Here is a 16,595-nt window from a genome sequence, read left to right on the forward strand (position 1 = left end):
TGTTTGTTTTGTTTTTTAAATTAAGGACTACAGGAACTCAGGAAAAGGCAGGATCATTCTTGGTTATAGGTGTTTGTCAAAGATCAATGAATCCAGTGCTCTTTTGGGAAATGACTGCTGGAGGATGGTGAGATGGAAGCTGGGCATCAGTGAGCTACTTCAAAAAGGCACTAACCTGTGCGGACTGCAGAGGCGTGAGGGGTGAGGGGTGAAGGGTGGGGGGTGGGGGTTGGAGGATGTGGGACAGGTAAGGCTGTGGTTGGGCAAAGCAAGTCCAAAGAATGAAATATGATCAGAGAGGGGAAGTGGAGCCTGGTGACAAAAGGCTTGAAGGAGTGACATGACAGGGCAATTTTCCTTGCTGTAACTGCAGCAAGTAGTAACTTGTATGTTCAAAGAAGCTCTTATTTCAGTTTCTATTGACGTATGTGATTAAATCAGCAAAATCTCTTGTCTTGCATGAAAAGAAATCTGGCTTTTTCCAATTGAAAGATAAAAACTTTCCTAAGGTTTAAATAGACACTGAGGTGAGAAATTTAGTCATTTTTTTCAGCTATGACTAAGTGATGAGTTATTTTTCTCAAACATCATAATATATATGAAATAATATGACATGATTTTCAGGCATCTTAAGTACATGAAGAACCGGAATTTCCAGTCCCTCCATAGGAAACTAAAATATGTATAGAAAAGGAATTAAAAGAAAAATACAGGCCCAGAATTTAAAAAGTAGTAATAATACAGGCCCAGACAAATGCTTTCTTCCTCTGCTTTCTTTCTTTTTCTTTTCTTTTCTTTTTTTTCTTTCTTTTCTTTTCTTTTTTCTTTTCTTTCCTTTCCTTTCCTTTCCTTTCCTTTCCTTTCCTTTCCTTTCCTTTCCTTTCCTTTCCTTTTCTCTTTTCTTTCTTTTCTTTTCTTTTCTTTTCTTTTCTTTTCTTTTCTTTCTTTTCTTTTTTCTTTCTTTTCTTTTTAAGAGACGGAGAGGAGTAGGAGGAGAGGGAGAGAGAGAACNTTTCTTTTCTTTTCTTTTCTTTTCTTTTCTTTCTTTTCTTTTCTTTCTTTTCTTTTCTTTTTTCTTTTCTTTCCTTTCCTTTTCTTTTCTCTTTTCTTTCTTTTCTTTTCTTTTCTTTTCTTTTCTTTTCTTTTCTTTTTTCTTTCTTTTCTTTTTAAGAGACGGAGAGGAGTAGGAGGAGAGGGAGAGAGAGAATCTTAAGCAGGCTCTATACCCAGCGTGGAGCCCCACCGGGCTCAATCTCACAACCCTGAGATCGTGACCTGAGCAGAAATCAAGAGTCAGATGCTTAACCTACTGAGCCACCCAGGCACAACTCTTCCTTTGCTTTCTAAACTGACATAAAAGTAATAAAACTTTGGCTAGGGATTGGAAATGTGCTATATACAAGAAATTAATTAGGCTGTATTGCAGAATCAGATGACTGATTTGAATGTTCCTGTTACCCAAACCAGTTTTGCTTGATTATGGAGAAACCTGAGGGTGGAAAACTCAACTGAATAAACACTCAAAGATAGTTTAGAATTTCTCAGTATTTATTTTTATCCCAAGTTTCCCCTGTATATGAACTTAAGACCATTGCTCTTAGTTAATTATTGCCTTTAAATCTATGTAAGATTTGTAACTTCATTTTAAAAGATATACTGCTTGGGGCACCTGGGTGGCTCAGTCAGTTAAGCATCATGATCTCGTGACCCTGGGATCCAGCCCCACGTCAGGCACCCTGTTCGGTGGGGAGTCTGCTTCTCCTTCCCCCTCTGTCCCTCCTGCTACCCATGCTCTTCGCTCGCTCTCTCTCAAAATAAATAAATAAAATCTAAAAAAAATATGTACTGCTTATTTGTTAAAGGGAAGTAACAAGAAGCATCACTGTTTAAGCCAGGAGTTGGCAAACTTCTTCCTAAAGTTCTAGATAATAAATGTTTTAGGCTTGCAACTACACAACTCCACTACTGTCGAGTCAACACAGCCATAGACAAAACAGAAAAAAATGAGCATGGCTGGGCTATAATAAAACTTTATAAAACAGGTAGCTTCCTAGAGGTATGGTTTGTCTACCCTTCCTCTAAATGGTATTGCCCCCATTAGAGTAATTGCTAAGCCTCTTCCAAATTGAACACTGGGATAAGCCTCCCTACAGCTATCTATAACTACTGCTTGGGGTTGAGGTTGGTATATGGAAATGGGAAGAAGAAGGTTATTGTGATAAACAGTTGCTATTTATCAATAAATATTATGTATCCCTCTTCAACTTTTCTTATTTTAATTTTTAATTCTGAAACATGTCAAACCGGTAGACAAGTAAGAGAATAACAGAACAAACACCATTATACTTACCACACAGATTCAACAACAGTTAATGTCTTCATACTTGCTTGAGGTCATTTTAAAATAAATAAAATGTTACAGATAAAATTAAATGCTTATTCCAACGCTATTCTCCCTTCTCCCATGCTAAAAGGTTAATTCTTTCTTTGTAGTTAATCTGTCTTTTCTCTCTGGTTGCTTTTAGGATTTCCTTATTGTCTTTGATGTTCTGAAATCTGTGGATTTATATCTTTTATCAAATCAGAACAATTATCAACAAATAGTTCTTAAATGTAATATCATCTCCGTTTTGTTTTCTCTCCTTCTGGAACTCCTATTTCAACCTATCTTGTATCTCATAGCCTCCATTTTTCTCACTTCTGTCTTGTACTTTATCTTTCTGTGCAGCAGTGGGGTAGTTTCCTTATGTCAGCTCTCCAGTTCAATAATTCCCTCTCAAATTGTCTAATCTTTATGTTGATTGAATTTTTAATTTCAAGGATTTTTTTCATTTCTAAAGATATATATTTATTTTTACTACTTTTTTTTATTATTATACTATGTTAGTCACCATACGGTACATCATTAGTTTTTGATGTAGTGTTCCATGATTCATTGTAGTGTATAACACCCAGTGTTCCATGCAATATGTGCCCTCCTTAATACCCATCACTGGGCTAGCCCATCCCCCCACCCTCCCTCCCCTCTAAAACCCTCAGTTTGTTTCCCAGAGTCCATAGTCTCCCGTGGTTCATTTCCCCTTCTGTTTACCCCTCTTCATTATTCCCTTTCTTCTCCTACCAATCTCCCTGCTATTCCTTATGTTCCACAAATGAGTGAAACTATATGATAATTGTCTTTCTCTGCTTGACTTATTTCACTTAGCATAATCTCCTCCAGTTCTGTCCATGTTGATGTAACTTACTCAGCCATCAGAAAGGATGGATTACCCAACATTTATATTTCTTTTTCTAATCTCCCATGTATTTTTATAGTGTCATATTGTTTGAGATTTATTTCTATTCCATCTCTTTTTTTTACTCTAATCATTTTGTTTCATAGATTATTTCAGATTTTTTTTATTATATTCTGTTTGACTGCAGGGAGAGAAGGCTATATAATCCTCATGTACGTCTTGTGTGTTTATTTTCCCTCCTGGCTTGTTATTTATTGGTGTGTGAGAGCTCATTATAACAGAAAAGTGTTCTTCCTTTGTATGTTTTGTTTTGTTTTCTTGCTGGAATCCTTGCACTTGCAGGAATGTTGTTTGGGAATAGTTTTGTGTTTGTTTTTGCTAGGTGCTCCAGGGATTTCACCAACTGAAGTCAGTTTTGTTAATTTCTCAGATTAGGCATGTCCACACCCAAGGAATATAAAAATTCAGACAGTCCTAGGATTTTTATTTTTCATAGATGAGGGGTTTTTTTCCTCCTTAGAATCCCAGACAAAGACAAGTTTCCTTCTTGCTTTCTTGTGCCAATTGGTAGAATTTTTCTTTCCCCCTTCCACTGAGAAGATAGTCCTTCCATTATTCCAGCTTTGTGATGGGGTGTGATGCTTTAGCTCCCCCATCTTGCCTGAGCCCAAAGGCATAGCTTCTGTAACTCTGTGGGCTTTAAGGCACTTTTAGTGCCTTATACCTGAAGACTTCAATCTGGGGCAATTTTCTTTTTGATTTCTGGAATACCAGGTCCTGAATTTACCACTCTGATTTTCAGTATCCCCCTTATTTCTGTCATCTTCTTGCTTTTGAACCCAGGTACCTAAATAAACATTATGTTATTGTATATATGTATCATTTCTATGTGTTTGTAATCAAACAACAAATCTCTGACTTATTTATTTTGTCATGTTGCTGGGATCACTCTTAAAGTCATCATGGTATCAAACCAAAGATTTGTATATTGATGATATTTTTTTAGTTATAAAACTATTTGGGGGTCTTTTTAAAAGACATCCTAAAAAATGTTTTCATTCTTGAATACAAATTACATGTTGTCTGATAGAATTTGTCCATTTGAGTTGAATCTGAACAAAAAGTCTGTCAATTAATAGATCCAATAGAGGAATCATTGAAAACTTCGTGAGTTCAGATACTATTTCCCATGAGTATATGATATATGGTATTAATGGTGCTATACATTCAACTCTTTAAAAAAATCTAATAGATTTCACAATTTTCTCTTGATACATGATTGAAATGTTGATCATTATGCCAAAAGAAAGCCTGCACACTCCGTGATCAAAGATGCTTTTGCAAGTATATTTGGAAATTAATTTTTTCATTGTAGGAAAATACATGACATTACACATTCACAAATTGTACCCACATTGCCAAAAATCCAAGTATTTAATGTGACTTGGAAACAGATTTTGAATATTATATCTGTAATTGTCTAATTCTGCCCCAAATAAGGATCAACATTGCAGCTAACTTTCTGCTTCTTATTAAGGTGCTTCTTTCCAGTGACTGAACCATATACTGTAGTCTGAAACTGGGAACTCATGTAACAGGTAAAGGCTTGTAGTTCTTAATATCCTCTCTTCATTATCATCTTACAAAATAGGATTTTTAGAAAGTGCTTCTGAATTCAATTGTCCTTACGTGGTTGGGACTGCACCTACAGAGACACCACGTGCTGAAATGTTGAGCCTGAATGAATGTTGATGCTAGTGTCTTCCTGGAAGATGTAACACCCCCTGCGAAGAGTTTATAGCATTTAATAAATATCCCAAGTGTAAGCATTTCAAACTGGGAGTTAAAAAATCACATGACAGCTAGAGTCCGTTTGTTCATACAGTTAGGCATTTTGCCTGATTACGGCATGGGTACAGTAGACAAGCAATCTGGGTCAGTCAAGCCAACAGCTAGCTTTTCTGGTGAACAGATTGACCCAATCTTCACTTGATAGAATTTGTTTCCAACCCATATCTCATCAGCTTCTATTTTTCTCCTGATCTCATCCTTTTGTGTTTTCTTGATTATTGGAATACCTCCATTGGAAATCTTGATTTCAGTCTGTTCTATAAAGTTATGGAAGAAGTGGTAGCTCTTGCATCTTGTTTTCTTTAGTCATTGGGTGAGGCCCAATTTTTCCCCTTTGATCTAATTAGCATTGTTTCCTCTAAGAGTCACTTTAAGAGTGACCTTTCTTCTTTATTTCTCATAAAACTTACTCTGACTTGGGTGTGCATTGGAAGGAGGGGAAGCAGAGCGACAGATCTCTGCAGTCTGGCTTAATGCAAAATACTTTTTTTTCTCTATGATTTTTCTCAGGTGATCTTTAGTTCCTTCCACTGAAATGTAACTTATCTGATACCAGAAAGGTTTTCAAGCTCTACAATGCTAAGAGGTTACAAAGGTGAGTAATTTATCAATTTTAAATGCATTAGAGTTATTTCTCAATCATGTCTTTTCTGCTTTGCAAGTGCTTCCTGATGCATTTCCTGCAAGTGAATGTTTCAATTTCTCTTTATAGCCCCAAACTCAAGCCACAGCTCTATCTCTATAAAAGATGGCACTGACCTATTTCCCTTTTTGCATACAGACAGGTTTGAGCCCGACCTTAACATAAAGAGTAGGTAATAAACTGTGCTGTAAGCTGAATATTTTAAAGTAGTCTATAAAATAGGTTATTTACCACATAATGATGGATAACTATAGAATGACCTTAACAAACTATCAGCATCTATATTTAGATGCAGTTATCTAACAGCTCTTAAGTCCTGAGAAGTACATAGCAAAATAAAAGAAAGTACAACCTCTCTTAAACTTATCAAGATCAGTAGATATATATAAATGTATATATCACTTTTCCTGTTAAGAAGGAATTTCAGTAAAGATCAAAGGGTCGCTTCCTGTTCATCACAGATTTCTTCTAGTCATCTTCCTTCCGAGGTTGGCAAAGTCACCCCACATTAGTGGTTACACCTTCTCAAATGAGCAACTTATAAATCAAAGGAGCCAAAATGAATCATGAATATTTGAAGACAGTGAAAACTGCAAAGCAAGAAAAGTCACTTGAAACTTAAATAAGAAGAATACAAATGATATACGTGAATCTGGGCATTCTGGCCACTTGAGTTTATGCTTTTTCAAGCCCAGGAAGAGAATGTGTCAGACCAGAATCACATTTAACACTCAGTCAGGGGAGAACTAACCACAAGGAAATGAAAACGTCTTCACTGTTGTCTGTAGTTCTAGAGGAAGTGTTAGGATTATAACTGTCCTGAGAAAGACAGACCATTTAGCAAGTGTTATCAGTGGTGGACTATCTGTGGAGCAGTATAGTCCAGGGCATATATAGATAGATATAGGGCAGTATATCTTCAATGAGAGAATTTCATTAAGCAGGAAAATCTTAACCCTTGAAAATATAATTTATGACTTTCAAAAAAATATTAAGCCCACTTTAACTCCTATATTAGATTGTAGGTGGGACATATTTTTCTGAGCCTCATCCAAGCATAGTGGTTTTTTATTTTTTTTAACTAATCATGTTTCAGAGTGTCAATGCAATATTCCCTACACACTTAAAATGAAATCTGAGGTAGTGGTCATATTTTTTAAAAATATTTATTTATTTATTTTAGAGAGAGGGCGAGAGTGTGTGCATGGTGGGGGGAGGGGCAGAGGGAGAGGAGAGAGAGAATCTCAAGCACACTCCCTGCTGAGTGCTGAGCCAGGTGTGGAGCTACACCCCAGGGACCCGAGATCATGATCTGAGCTGAAAGCAAGAGTCAGATGCTCACCTGAGCTACCCACACACCCCAATGGCTGTATTTTTCAAACATTGGGCATGAGCATATCTTATATTATTGTAACGTGTCACTTCTAGCGCAATACGGAAGGCACATACACAATAGATGTTCAATAAATACTTTGTGATCATTTTACAATCAATCATTCATCGTCATAGAACAAACTAATGTTAAATCTGGGCATTCCATGTCCCAGCTCAGGATTTTTGTTAGACTATGAGATCAACAATTAAAATAATTTGATTGTGAAAAAGCAAATTGTATTAACCTAGAGTTCATAGGAGAATTTTGTGTCTTAATATTTAGTAAAACTTTGTGAAATCTAAAAATCAACCATCTTTCGACTAGAAATAAATGTAGCCCTAAATAACCTTGGTGCTACCATTCAGATGATGAATTTTTTTTTTCTAAAGATTTTATTTATTTATTCGACAGAGATAGAGACAGCCAGCGAGAGAGGGAACACAGCAGGGGGAGTGAGAGAGGAAGAAGCAGGCTCATAGCAGAGAAGCCTGATGTGGGGCTCGATCCCATAACGCTGGGATCACGCCCTGAGCGGAAGGCAGACACTTAACCGCTGTGCCACCCAGGCACCCCCAGATAATGAATTTTTACACAAACTTTTTTCGTGACTTACTTTAATGAATGAATCTTCACTAGCTAAGAGTGCTGGGACATTCTAACATCCATTGTTATTGTGTTTTCTCAATGAACTCTGAAATATGAGTACTAAATGGTTATAGTGGAATGCAAAGGATTGGGATTTTAGTCAAAGACAATGATTTATGTATAATCAGGGGCAAAATCAAAATAAGAAATATTTTCCAACATTAGCTACTGTAACTGCATTGAAACCTTCAGGAATGCTTGACATGTATGAATCAAAGAATCATTATATGTCCATAGTATCATTCAAAACGAAAATAAGATCATATCACTCCCTTGCATAAAATCTTCTGATGGTTTTCCAAAGGACTTAGTATAAATTCCAAACTCTTTGCCATGGCCATGTAGATTCTGAGTGATCTAATTTAGTTTCTGCCTTCATCTGTTAGCATCCTTCTCTACTCTCAGGAGGTCTCAGCCCTTTGCTCTTCACACATGCCACACTCATGTCAGCTTAGGACTTTGCACTTACTTTTCCTCTGCCTAGAATTCTCTTCCTCTGCATCCTGCCTCTTCCCTATTCCTTAGATACCAGCTCAAATGCCACTTCCCCAGAGATCCCTCCCAAACTACCCAATCTGAACATGTATTCACACACGTGTGCATGCGCACACTCACATACCCAGACACGCACAGGCACACCTCTATTGCATTACTGGGTTTTATCATGGTACTTACATTTTTCAGAGACTATCTGTGTTTAATCTAATATTCTGCCTGTGGCAGCTGCCTCTGGGGTCCCATGTCACACATCCTGGGCCCACCTTGATTGTAGCTGCAGCTGTGATAGACAATCCCCTGCAAGCTCAGGCTTACCTCCCTACAGTGATCCTTCTCAGCCCACTCCACTTGTTTTTTGACTTTTCTGCTGTCTCTGATCCCATAGGTGCCTGCTCTGCCCCAGGACAAGCACAGCTAATGGGAGGTGGAAATCAGTGAATAAATGCTCCAGTCTCCTCCCCATCTTCAGGTGGGCCAGGCTTTCTCAAGAGATTTCAACAGAAATCAATCCCCTGTTCCCACAGAGCACCCTTACTATTGGCTATTTCTATTTTCTCATCTCACATTCTCCCCTTCCTCATCCCTGTTTCCTGGGATCACCTCCAAATTTACCACTAGTGATCAGCACTCAAGACTGTCTCATGTCCTGTTATCGGGGGAATCTTAATTAAGACACCTCCTGTAGGATATAAGATCCTTAGAGCTAAGAACCTTATCTTTTTTGTATTTTGCTTTATTTACAATACTTAACAGGGATTGTCATGTGGTGAATGCTATATGTATGCTTACTTGAAGAATTATAGGCAACGATAGAGGTTATGGGTGAATTTAGGGAGAAAATGGTATTCAAAAGAAAGCGATGATCAGAGGGAAAAAATGCAGAAAATATACGGTGGTACAAGCATGAATAATATCAACCGAATGCAGGGAAGATAAAAATATGCATATAAATTGCGGAAATGTTCTAAGACATTCAGTCATATACAAGAAGATTAATGTTAGAAAACTCTAGTAATCCTCTATGGTGTTGATCATCCTGTCAGGGAAGTCAAATGGTGTTATTAACTATTTGAGGACCAAAAATTTCATTTTTTGGAATTTCAAAGATTGATTCATGTGATAAAACGATGATTTTAAATTCAAATATTTGATTTCCTAATCAGGCCTTTTTGAAAAACAGGGGTGCAAAGACTTCTATTTACAGCTATGCCAAAGTCACTGGTACCGGACTTGTCTTGCCATAAACAATGAGACAGTATACATGGAGCGAGTGTTCTCAGTAACTGGACACAGGGATCACAGGATTGTGAATTTTGAGAGAAGGAAAACACATAAGTGGAACCCCATATTTGCTATGGCTTTCTGCCTAGAGACACTTACCAGCTGGCATAGGGCCCTGGAGGCAAAGCAGAGAGGGCAGTTTTGCTGAGTGGAAAAGGCTGAGATCAGATTAAGGGTGGCTGAAGTGATGGGAACTAACAGGAAAGGGTACCAGAGGAAGACCTGCATGGGGAAGGGTAGCCAGACGAGCTCCTACATGATGACAGCTGATAGAGCCCAGAAATCATGAGTGCTGGGTACTGCTGGAACTCCACTCCAGCCACAGTGGAAAGATCACAGAATACCTGAGATATGCAGTTTAAACCTTGGAAAAGCCAAACCTTACAGGTGTGTACCATACTCTAGAGTAAGAGCCACGACCTAGGACTGAGGCAAAACCAAAATAGATCCAAACGAACAAAAAATAACATTGACGTTGACAGGCTCAAATGGATCCACAAGTAATTTAATTGGTTGCTAGAATAAAACCCAACACTTTTTAAAGGAAGACAACATAGTCTGGACTTCCTACCTTGTGTCATACATGATGTCCAATATCCAATAAAAAAAGTAGTATTTTTAAAATAAATTTCACTGATAAAACTCTAACTAGACAGATTAAGAGAAAGAGAGAAACCCAAATTACCAATAGCAGGAATAAAACAGGGGATATCTTATAGATCTCACTGACACTAGAAAGATGATTGGGGAACTTTATAAACAACTTGATGCTAATGTACTTAACAACTTACATAAATGAAAAAAATTCTTTTGTTTTGAAAAAATTATTTAAATAACACAACTTACAAAGATGGACACAAGAAGAAACAAAGTCAAAATTATTTCTAGAATAGTACTAGAAACTTCTTTGCCTTTTCAACTTTTAGTCTCTCATAAGTGGACTTTTCCATAAGCTACATAATGCATAACATTGCAATAGACTGAACGTAGCAGATGCATGAACTAGGGACATTCTATTAAGCTATACTTTAAAGAGACTAGTGAAAATGTAAAATCGTGCCTTTCTCCTCACAAAAATTTTTGGAAAGTATTTTTCACAAAAATATGTTATTATAATTTACTATTTTTAATAAACTGAGAAGTAAATATTTTGTTTTAATTTTTAATTATTTATATATATATATATATATCCCACATAAAAGCTCTTTGGGGACTCAGTGATTTGGAAAAATTTAAACAGATTTTGAAGGCAAAATGTTTGCAAACCACCAATTTAATAAATCTGACATAAGCTCTTTCAGACAATAAAGGTGTAGGAAAACTTCCAATTTGTTCTATGAGGTCACACAGCACTGATACCAAAACCTAATCAGTAATTACAAGAAACCTATAAACTAATATCCCTATGAACATACATGTAGTAACCTTTGTAAAATATCTACAAATTAAATACAGTAAAAATTTTAAAGGATAATGCATCGTGATCAAGTGGGCTTTACTCTAGGAATGCAAGGTTGGTATAACAGTTGAAAATTAATGTAATTTGCCACATTCACAGAAAAAATATGACTATAAAACATAAATATGGGAAAAGACATTTTATAAAATTCAACCTCCATTCCTAATAAAAGCTCTCAGAAAACTGGGAATTGGAAGGAGCATCATCAATCTGATAAAAGGCATCCACAATAAAACCCTACAATTAACATTACAAGCAATGGTAAAGAATTGAACCTTTTTACCTTAATATTCAGCATTGTACTGGAGGTCTTAGAGTGTTTAATAGACTAAAAGAAACAAAAAAATAGTACTGTAGTACTCTGTTATTAGTTTATTAGTTGCCTATTGATGGCTTACCACTGAGTTCCTCCCCAGAAATTGCATTCAGTTGAAGAATACTTCCCCACCTAAGTTTATGTTCCTGCTTGGAAAGCAGCCTACTTCCAATGACTGGATGTTGTGATAGGACAAGGCCTGTCCCTGTGTTTCCATTTAAACAACTTTCTGCACACAATTCGCATCTCAGAGCAGTTTCAAAGCCACTAGTTTAAGCAAACCCTAAAAAGAAATTTTGAAGCTGGGCCACCCTCTAGCAGACTGGTCATGAATAGCCCATTACTAATCACAGATGAAGTATGGATGTACCCTGGCAAGCTGCAGCAGTGCAATTCCACGTCTACTGGTTGTGATTGTGATGTGATACTATTAGAAAGGAATGCACTGGGTAGGGAGCAAGGGTATAATATTTTAGGCATTTGAGAGGTTGGAGGGAAGTAGTAATTATAAGGACAATAGGGTTTGATGGATGTTGCTGTGGGCTGTTAATGCATTGCAGAAAGAGAATGAATGGTTGAGTGTGATTAATCACTAATTTAAAAAACAGAAGGCCTACTTGAAAGCATGTAAAGAGACTTTTATTTACTGCACCAGAGATCAGAAATGCTGAGGAACAGGTCAGGACTGAATTACAGAGAACATTGACTTCTCAACCTAGACAGGACTGTTTTGTTAAGCTCGTGGAATTATTGTTGAGGAGTCGAACCTTGAGACTTGGAATACACCATTCAGGTCAATACACTCAAGCACCTTGGAATCCTAGGTTCTGCAAACCCTCTGGCCCTGCAAAAAGGGACCTTCCCCCTCATTAAAGTTGATGCTCTGTACTTGGCTTCCAGGCAATCCAAAAGCCTCTCTTTTGTAAGACAAGATGCATTGCCTCCCAGTTCCTCCAATTATTTCCCATTCTCCCTCCTGGCTCAGGAACTAGTAACTACGGTTCTTGACAACATAATCCAGCTAATAAAGTGATGAGTCCACTAAGAAAGGAGGGAGACAATATACTGAAGGGACTGCAACATTTAGCCCATATGTATCAGCATGAACAGGGAGAGTATGAATGGGACTGGATCCTGAATGTGCTGGATCAAGGGTGACAGAATATAAAGTTTGAAAAGGAAGAGTTTATTGACATGGGAGCACTTTCTCATGATACGGTATTTGACATCTTGGCAAGATCCTGGAAGACAATACTATTATAGAGACAGTGCTCCTGGAAGCTTTTAGAAAGTGATGTAGTGCATTAAGTAATATAGAAGTTCCAGAACTATTTTGGCAGATGATGGGGAAGTGGTCAAAAGACTTGGAGAAGTAGGCATGCTAAAATGGAAGTACACTATTTCAAGCCGTGAAGCTACCAGCTGGCTACTAGATCAGAAGAAGACACTCCATTTACCAAAAGAGATACCAGAAATGTTGAGAAAATCGGTAGTAGCTACTCTCTGTTGACCTAGCTAAACGAGGAAATAATGTTACAGAAATAGCATTCTTGATATCAACAGGCAAGATAAGATTCAAAAATAATAAAGCCTAGGTAGTGGCATTTAAACTTCAGAAACAAAATGGACACAATTATTGTAATGACATATTTAATGAGCTATTTAATAGAATATGGCGCCCCCAAAGGGTGAGATAGATAGCCAGGCAATGAGGATATTGCCCAAACCTATACCTATGCTATCCAGTACAATAGCCACTAGTCACATGTGGCTATTTGAATTTAAATCAATTAAACTTAAATAAAATAAAAAATTCAGTTCCTCAGGTCACTAGCCACATTTTAAGTATCAATGACTGCCTGTGGTTAGCAATCTATATTGGACAGTGCAGATATAAAACATTTTTATCAACTAAGATAGCTGTTCCAGTTTTTTAACATTACAATTCCTTTTCTGATCTTAGCCAGTGTTAGACCATATTCTACTGAATAAGGGAGAGATTATGTCTCTAGAAGAAAAGGCCCAGCAACATCAAAACAATGTATAACATCATGATTTCCCTAATCCTTCCCCCAAAGGAATATTGCAACCATTTCCTCAGGTAACTGAATTAGGGAAATGGGGATAATCATACATTCCTGACATTTGAGAGTTATGAGACACAGAGCCTCAGTTGACAATGATAAACAGGATTCAAAACATCACCATAGTCCTTCTGTTATAGTGGGGGCATATGGGTGAGAAGTAGGTGTCATGAACCAGGCCTGGGTCACAGTGATTCCACTGGGTCCACAAGTCTCAGTCTTAACCTGTTTAGTTGAAATAAAGACATTTGGGAGTTGCCTGAACACTGTGTTGATACCTTGGTTTTTGAGTAGGAGCTATAGTAGTGCAAGAGGCCAAGAGGAAACCACTGAAGCTGCCATTTGACCAAAATTGTAAATAAAAAAATATTGTATCTCAGGGGTAATGACAGACATCAGTGCCATATTAAAAGACTTAAGGAATTCAGGGGCATGCAGTAGTCCCATTATGCTTCCATTTAGCTCAGAAATTTTGCCCCTACCCAAATCAGATGAATCTTGGAGTATGATAGTGGATTAAACAAACTTAACCAAGTAACCAGTTGCAGTTGCTATACCAGATGAAACTATTTTCTATAAAAGGTTAATATGAATTCATGTACATTTCATGAAGCTATTGATTTGGCAAATATATATTTTTCCATTCCTATCAGAAGGAAGATCAGAAACAGTTGGCATTCATGTAGGATGGACAACAGTATTCTTCACAGTCTTTCTCCAGGGCTATTTTAACTCTCCTGCCATTTGTCATATAGTACTAAAGGTTCTGGACCATCTGGACTTTCTGCAGAATATCACATTGATTTACTACGTGGGTGATATCACATTAATCAGACCAGATGAACAAGTAGTGGCCAGTATATTAGAGGCCATGGTAATTCCCATGTGCTGCAAAGGATTGATTATAAACTTTATATGATTTCAAGTGACCACCACATCAATGACATTTTTAGGGCTCCTGTGGTCTGTGGTATACCATGGCATTCTTTCCAAAGCAGAGAACAAATTATTGCATCTTGTCTCTCTAAGAAGAAAACAAGGCACCTAGTAGTCCTCTCAGATTTCTAGAGGCAGCATATTCTATACTTGAGAATGCCCCTCCAACTTATCTCCCAAGTGATTTGGAAGACTAGTAGCTTTGAGTGGGGTTCACAGAAAAAAATGGGAAAAAAAAAAAGATTCCTGCAGTAGGTGTAGGCTGCGGTACAAGTAAATCATATAGTACTGGAGTTATCTGTGATGGGAATACACATCATGAAGTGTTTATGACAAGACCCCAAATGAGAATCACAATGTAGACACTTATGTGTCCAAAGTCAACCCATCCATAGTAGGTAATTTATACAATTTCAAAAATAGTTTCTCACATGCTATTGATTGGGGTTTGCTAGAGAAGGAGCACTTGATCATGAAATATTAAGTGTCTACATAGTCAGAACTACCCACCCTGTGCTGGGTTCTGTCAGAACCTCCAAGTCATTAAATCAGGCAGGTCCAACAGTAATCCATTAGAGAGGCAAGTGGAACATTGGCATTGTGCACAAGTAGAATCCGAGAGCACATATAAGCTGCACAAACATTTGGGACAGATCATGAGGTCATGGAGTCATTTCTCCCTCTGCACACACCTGTATGTATTTGGGGGATTCCTTTTGACCAGCAGACAAATGAGGAAAAGTACCAAGCTTGGTTGGCAGGTAGATCAGCTTGTTTGGTTTGTCAATTGCTGGAAACTAGAAAGATTGAAAACTGCCAAATAAGGCAGTCTGGGAAAGACACTTGTGTATAGACTTATGCAAATGGGCATAAAGTATAAAGATCTTTGTATCGAATGCATGAGCCCCCACTTACCAAGGCCAATCTAGCCACTGCCCCTATAGAATATCCAGTTTTCAGCAACAGAAACAAATACTGAGCCCCTGATATAACACTATCTCTTGAGAAGACCAAACAGCCCTTTGGTAGCAAGTTGATATTTCTAGGTTTGCCCTTCCTTCATGCAGGCCCTCAGCCAGCACCAGCATCCAAAGGGTTACAACTGTTATTCCTTATTATATGAGGTCCATGGATCCAAGCTCTACAAGAGGGAGACTACACAGGGTGCTGAAATATGCACACCCTAATAAGCCTCTTACACGGGAATCTCCATTTCAGTCAGTTTCCTAAGGAACATGGTCTAAGAAAATGCCCCCAAATTAATTTAAGATGATAATAAATCTAAATATAAATGCCAAAACCATATCATTTCTTAAAAAAATAAAAAAACAAAGCATAAAATATTTCTGTGACTGTTGGGTAGGCAAAGTAGGACAGAAGCACTAACCATACAAAAAGGTAAGGCAGGGGCACTGGGTGGCTCAGTCAGTTAAGCCTCTGACTCTTGATTTTGGCTCAGGTCATGATCACAGGTCATGATCACAGGTCATGATCACAGAGATCAAGCCTTGAATTGGACTCTGCATTCAGCATGGAGTCTGCTTAAGATTCTCTCTTTCCCCCTCCCTCTCCCCCGCCCCCATTCTCTCTCTCTCTAAAATAAATAAAATCTTTAAAAAAAAAAAAAAAAAAAGGAAAGGTAAGCCAAAGACTTAGAGGATATCTCTGCAATGCAGGTATCCAAAAAATGGCTTATATCCAGAATATATAAATCTGGATATAGAACAAACTCTTAATAAATCAATAATAAAAAGGAAAACACCCCATTAATACAATAGGCCAAATCTATAATATATACTTCCCCAAAGAATGTATACAAATGACATCGAAAATGGTGCTCAACATCTTTAATGTCAGGGAAATGTAAATTAAAACCACAATGAGATGTCACTTCACATCCACTAGAATGGCTAAAATTTAAAAGTCTGAAAGCACCAAGTGTTGCCAAAGCTGTGGAGCAATTGGAATTCTCATACACTGCTGGTGAAACTATAAAATGGCACAATCATGTTGCAAACTGTTTGACAGTTTTTAACAAACCTTTATGGATCCATGAATTCTACTCCTAGGTATTTAAGGCAAGAAATGAAAACGTATGTCTCCCTCAAAAAAAGAGTTTTATCTAGAATAGCCCAAACCAGGACACACCCCATATTTATATATATATCTCAACATGAGAATGGATAAACAAATTGTAGTATATTCCCACAAGAGAACACTAATCTGCAATAAAAATGGAGGAATAAACTTATGATGCACACAACATGGATA

The sequence above is a fragment of the Ailuropoda melanoleuca genome, chromosome 2 (genome assembly GCF_002007445.2).
Source record: "Ailuropoda melanoleuca isolate Jingjing chromosome 2, ASM200744v2, whole genome shotgun sequence".
Lineage (NCBI taxonomy): Eukaryota > Metazoa > Chordata > Mammalia > Carnivora > Ursidae > Ailuropoda > Ailuropoda melanoleuca.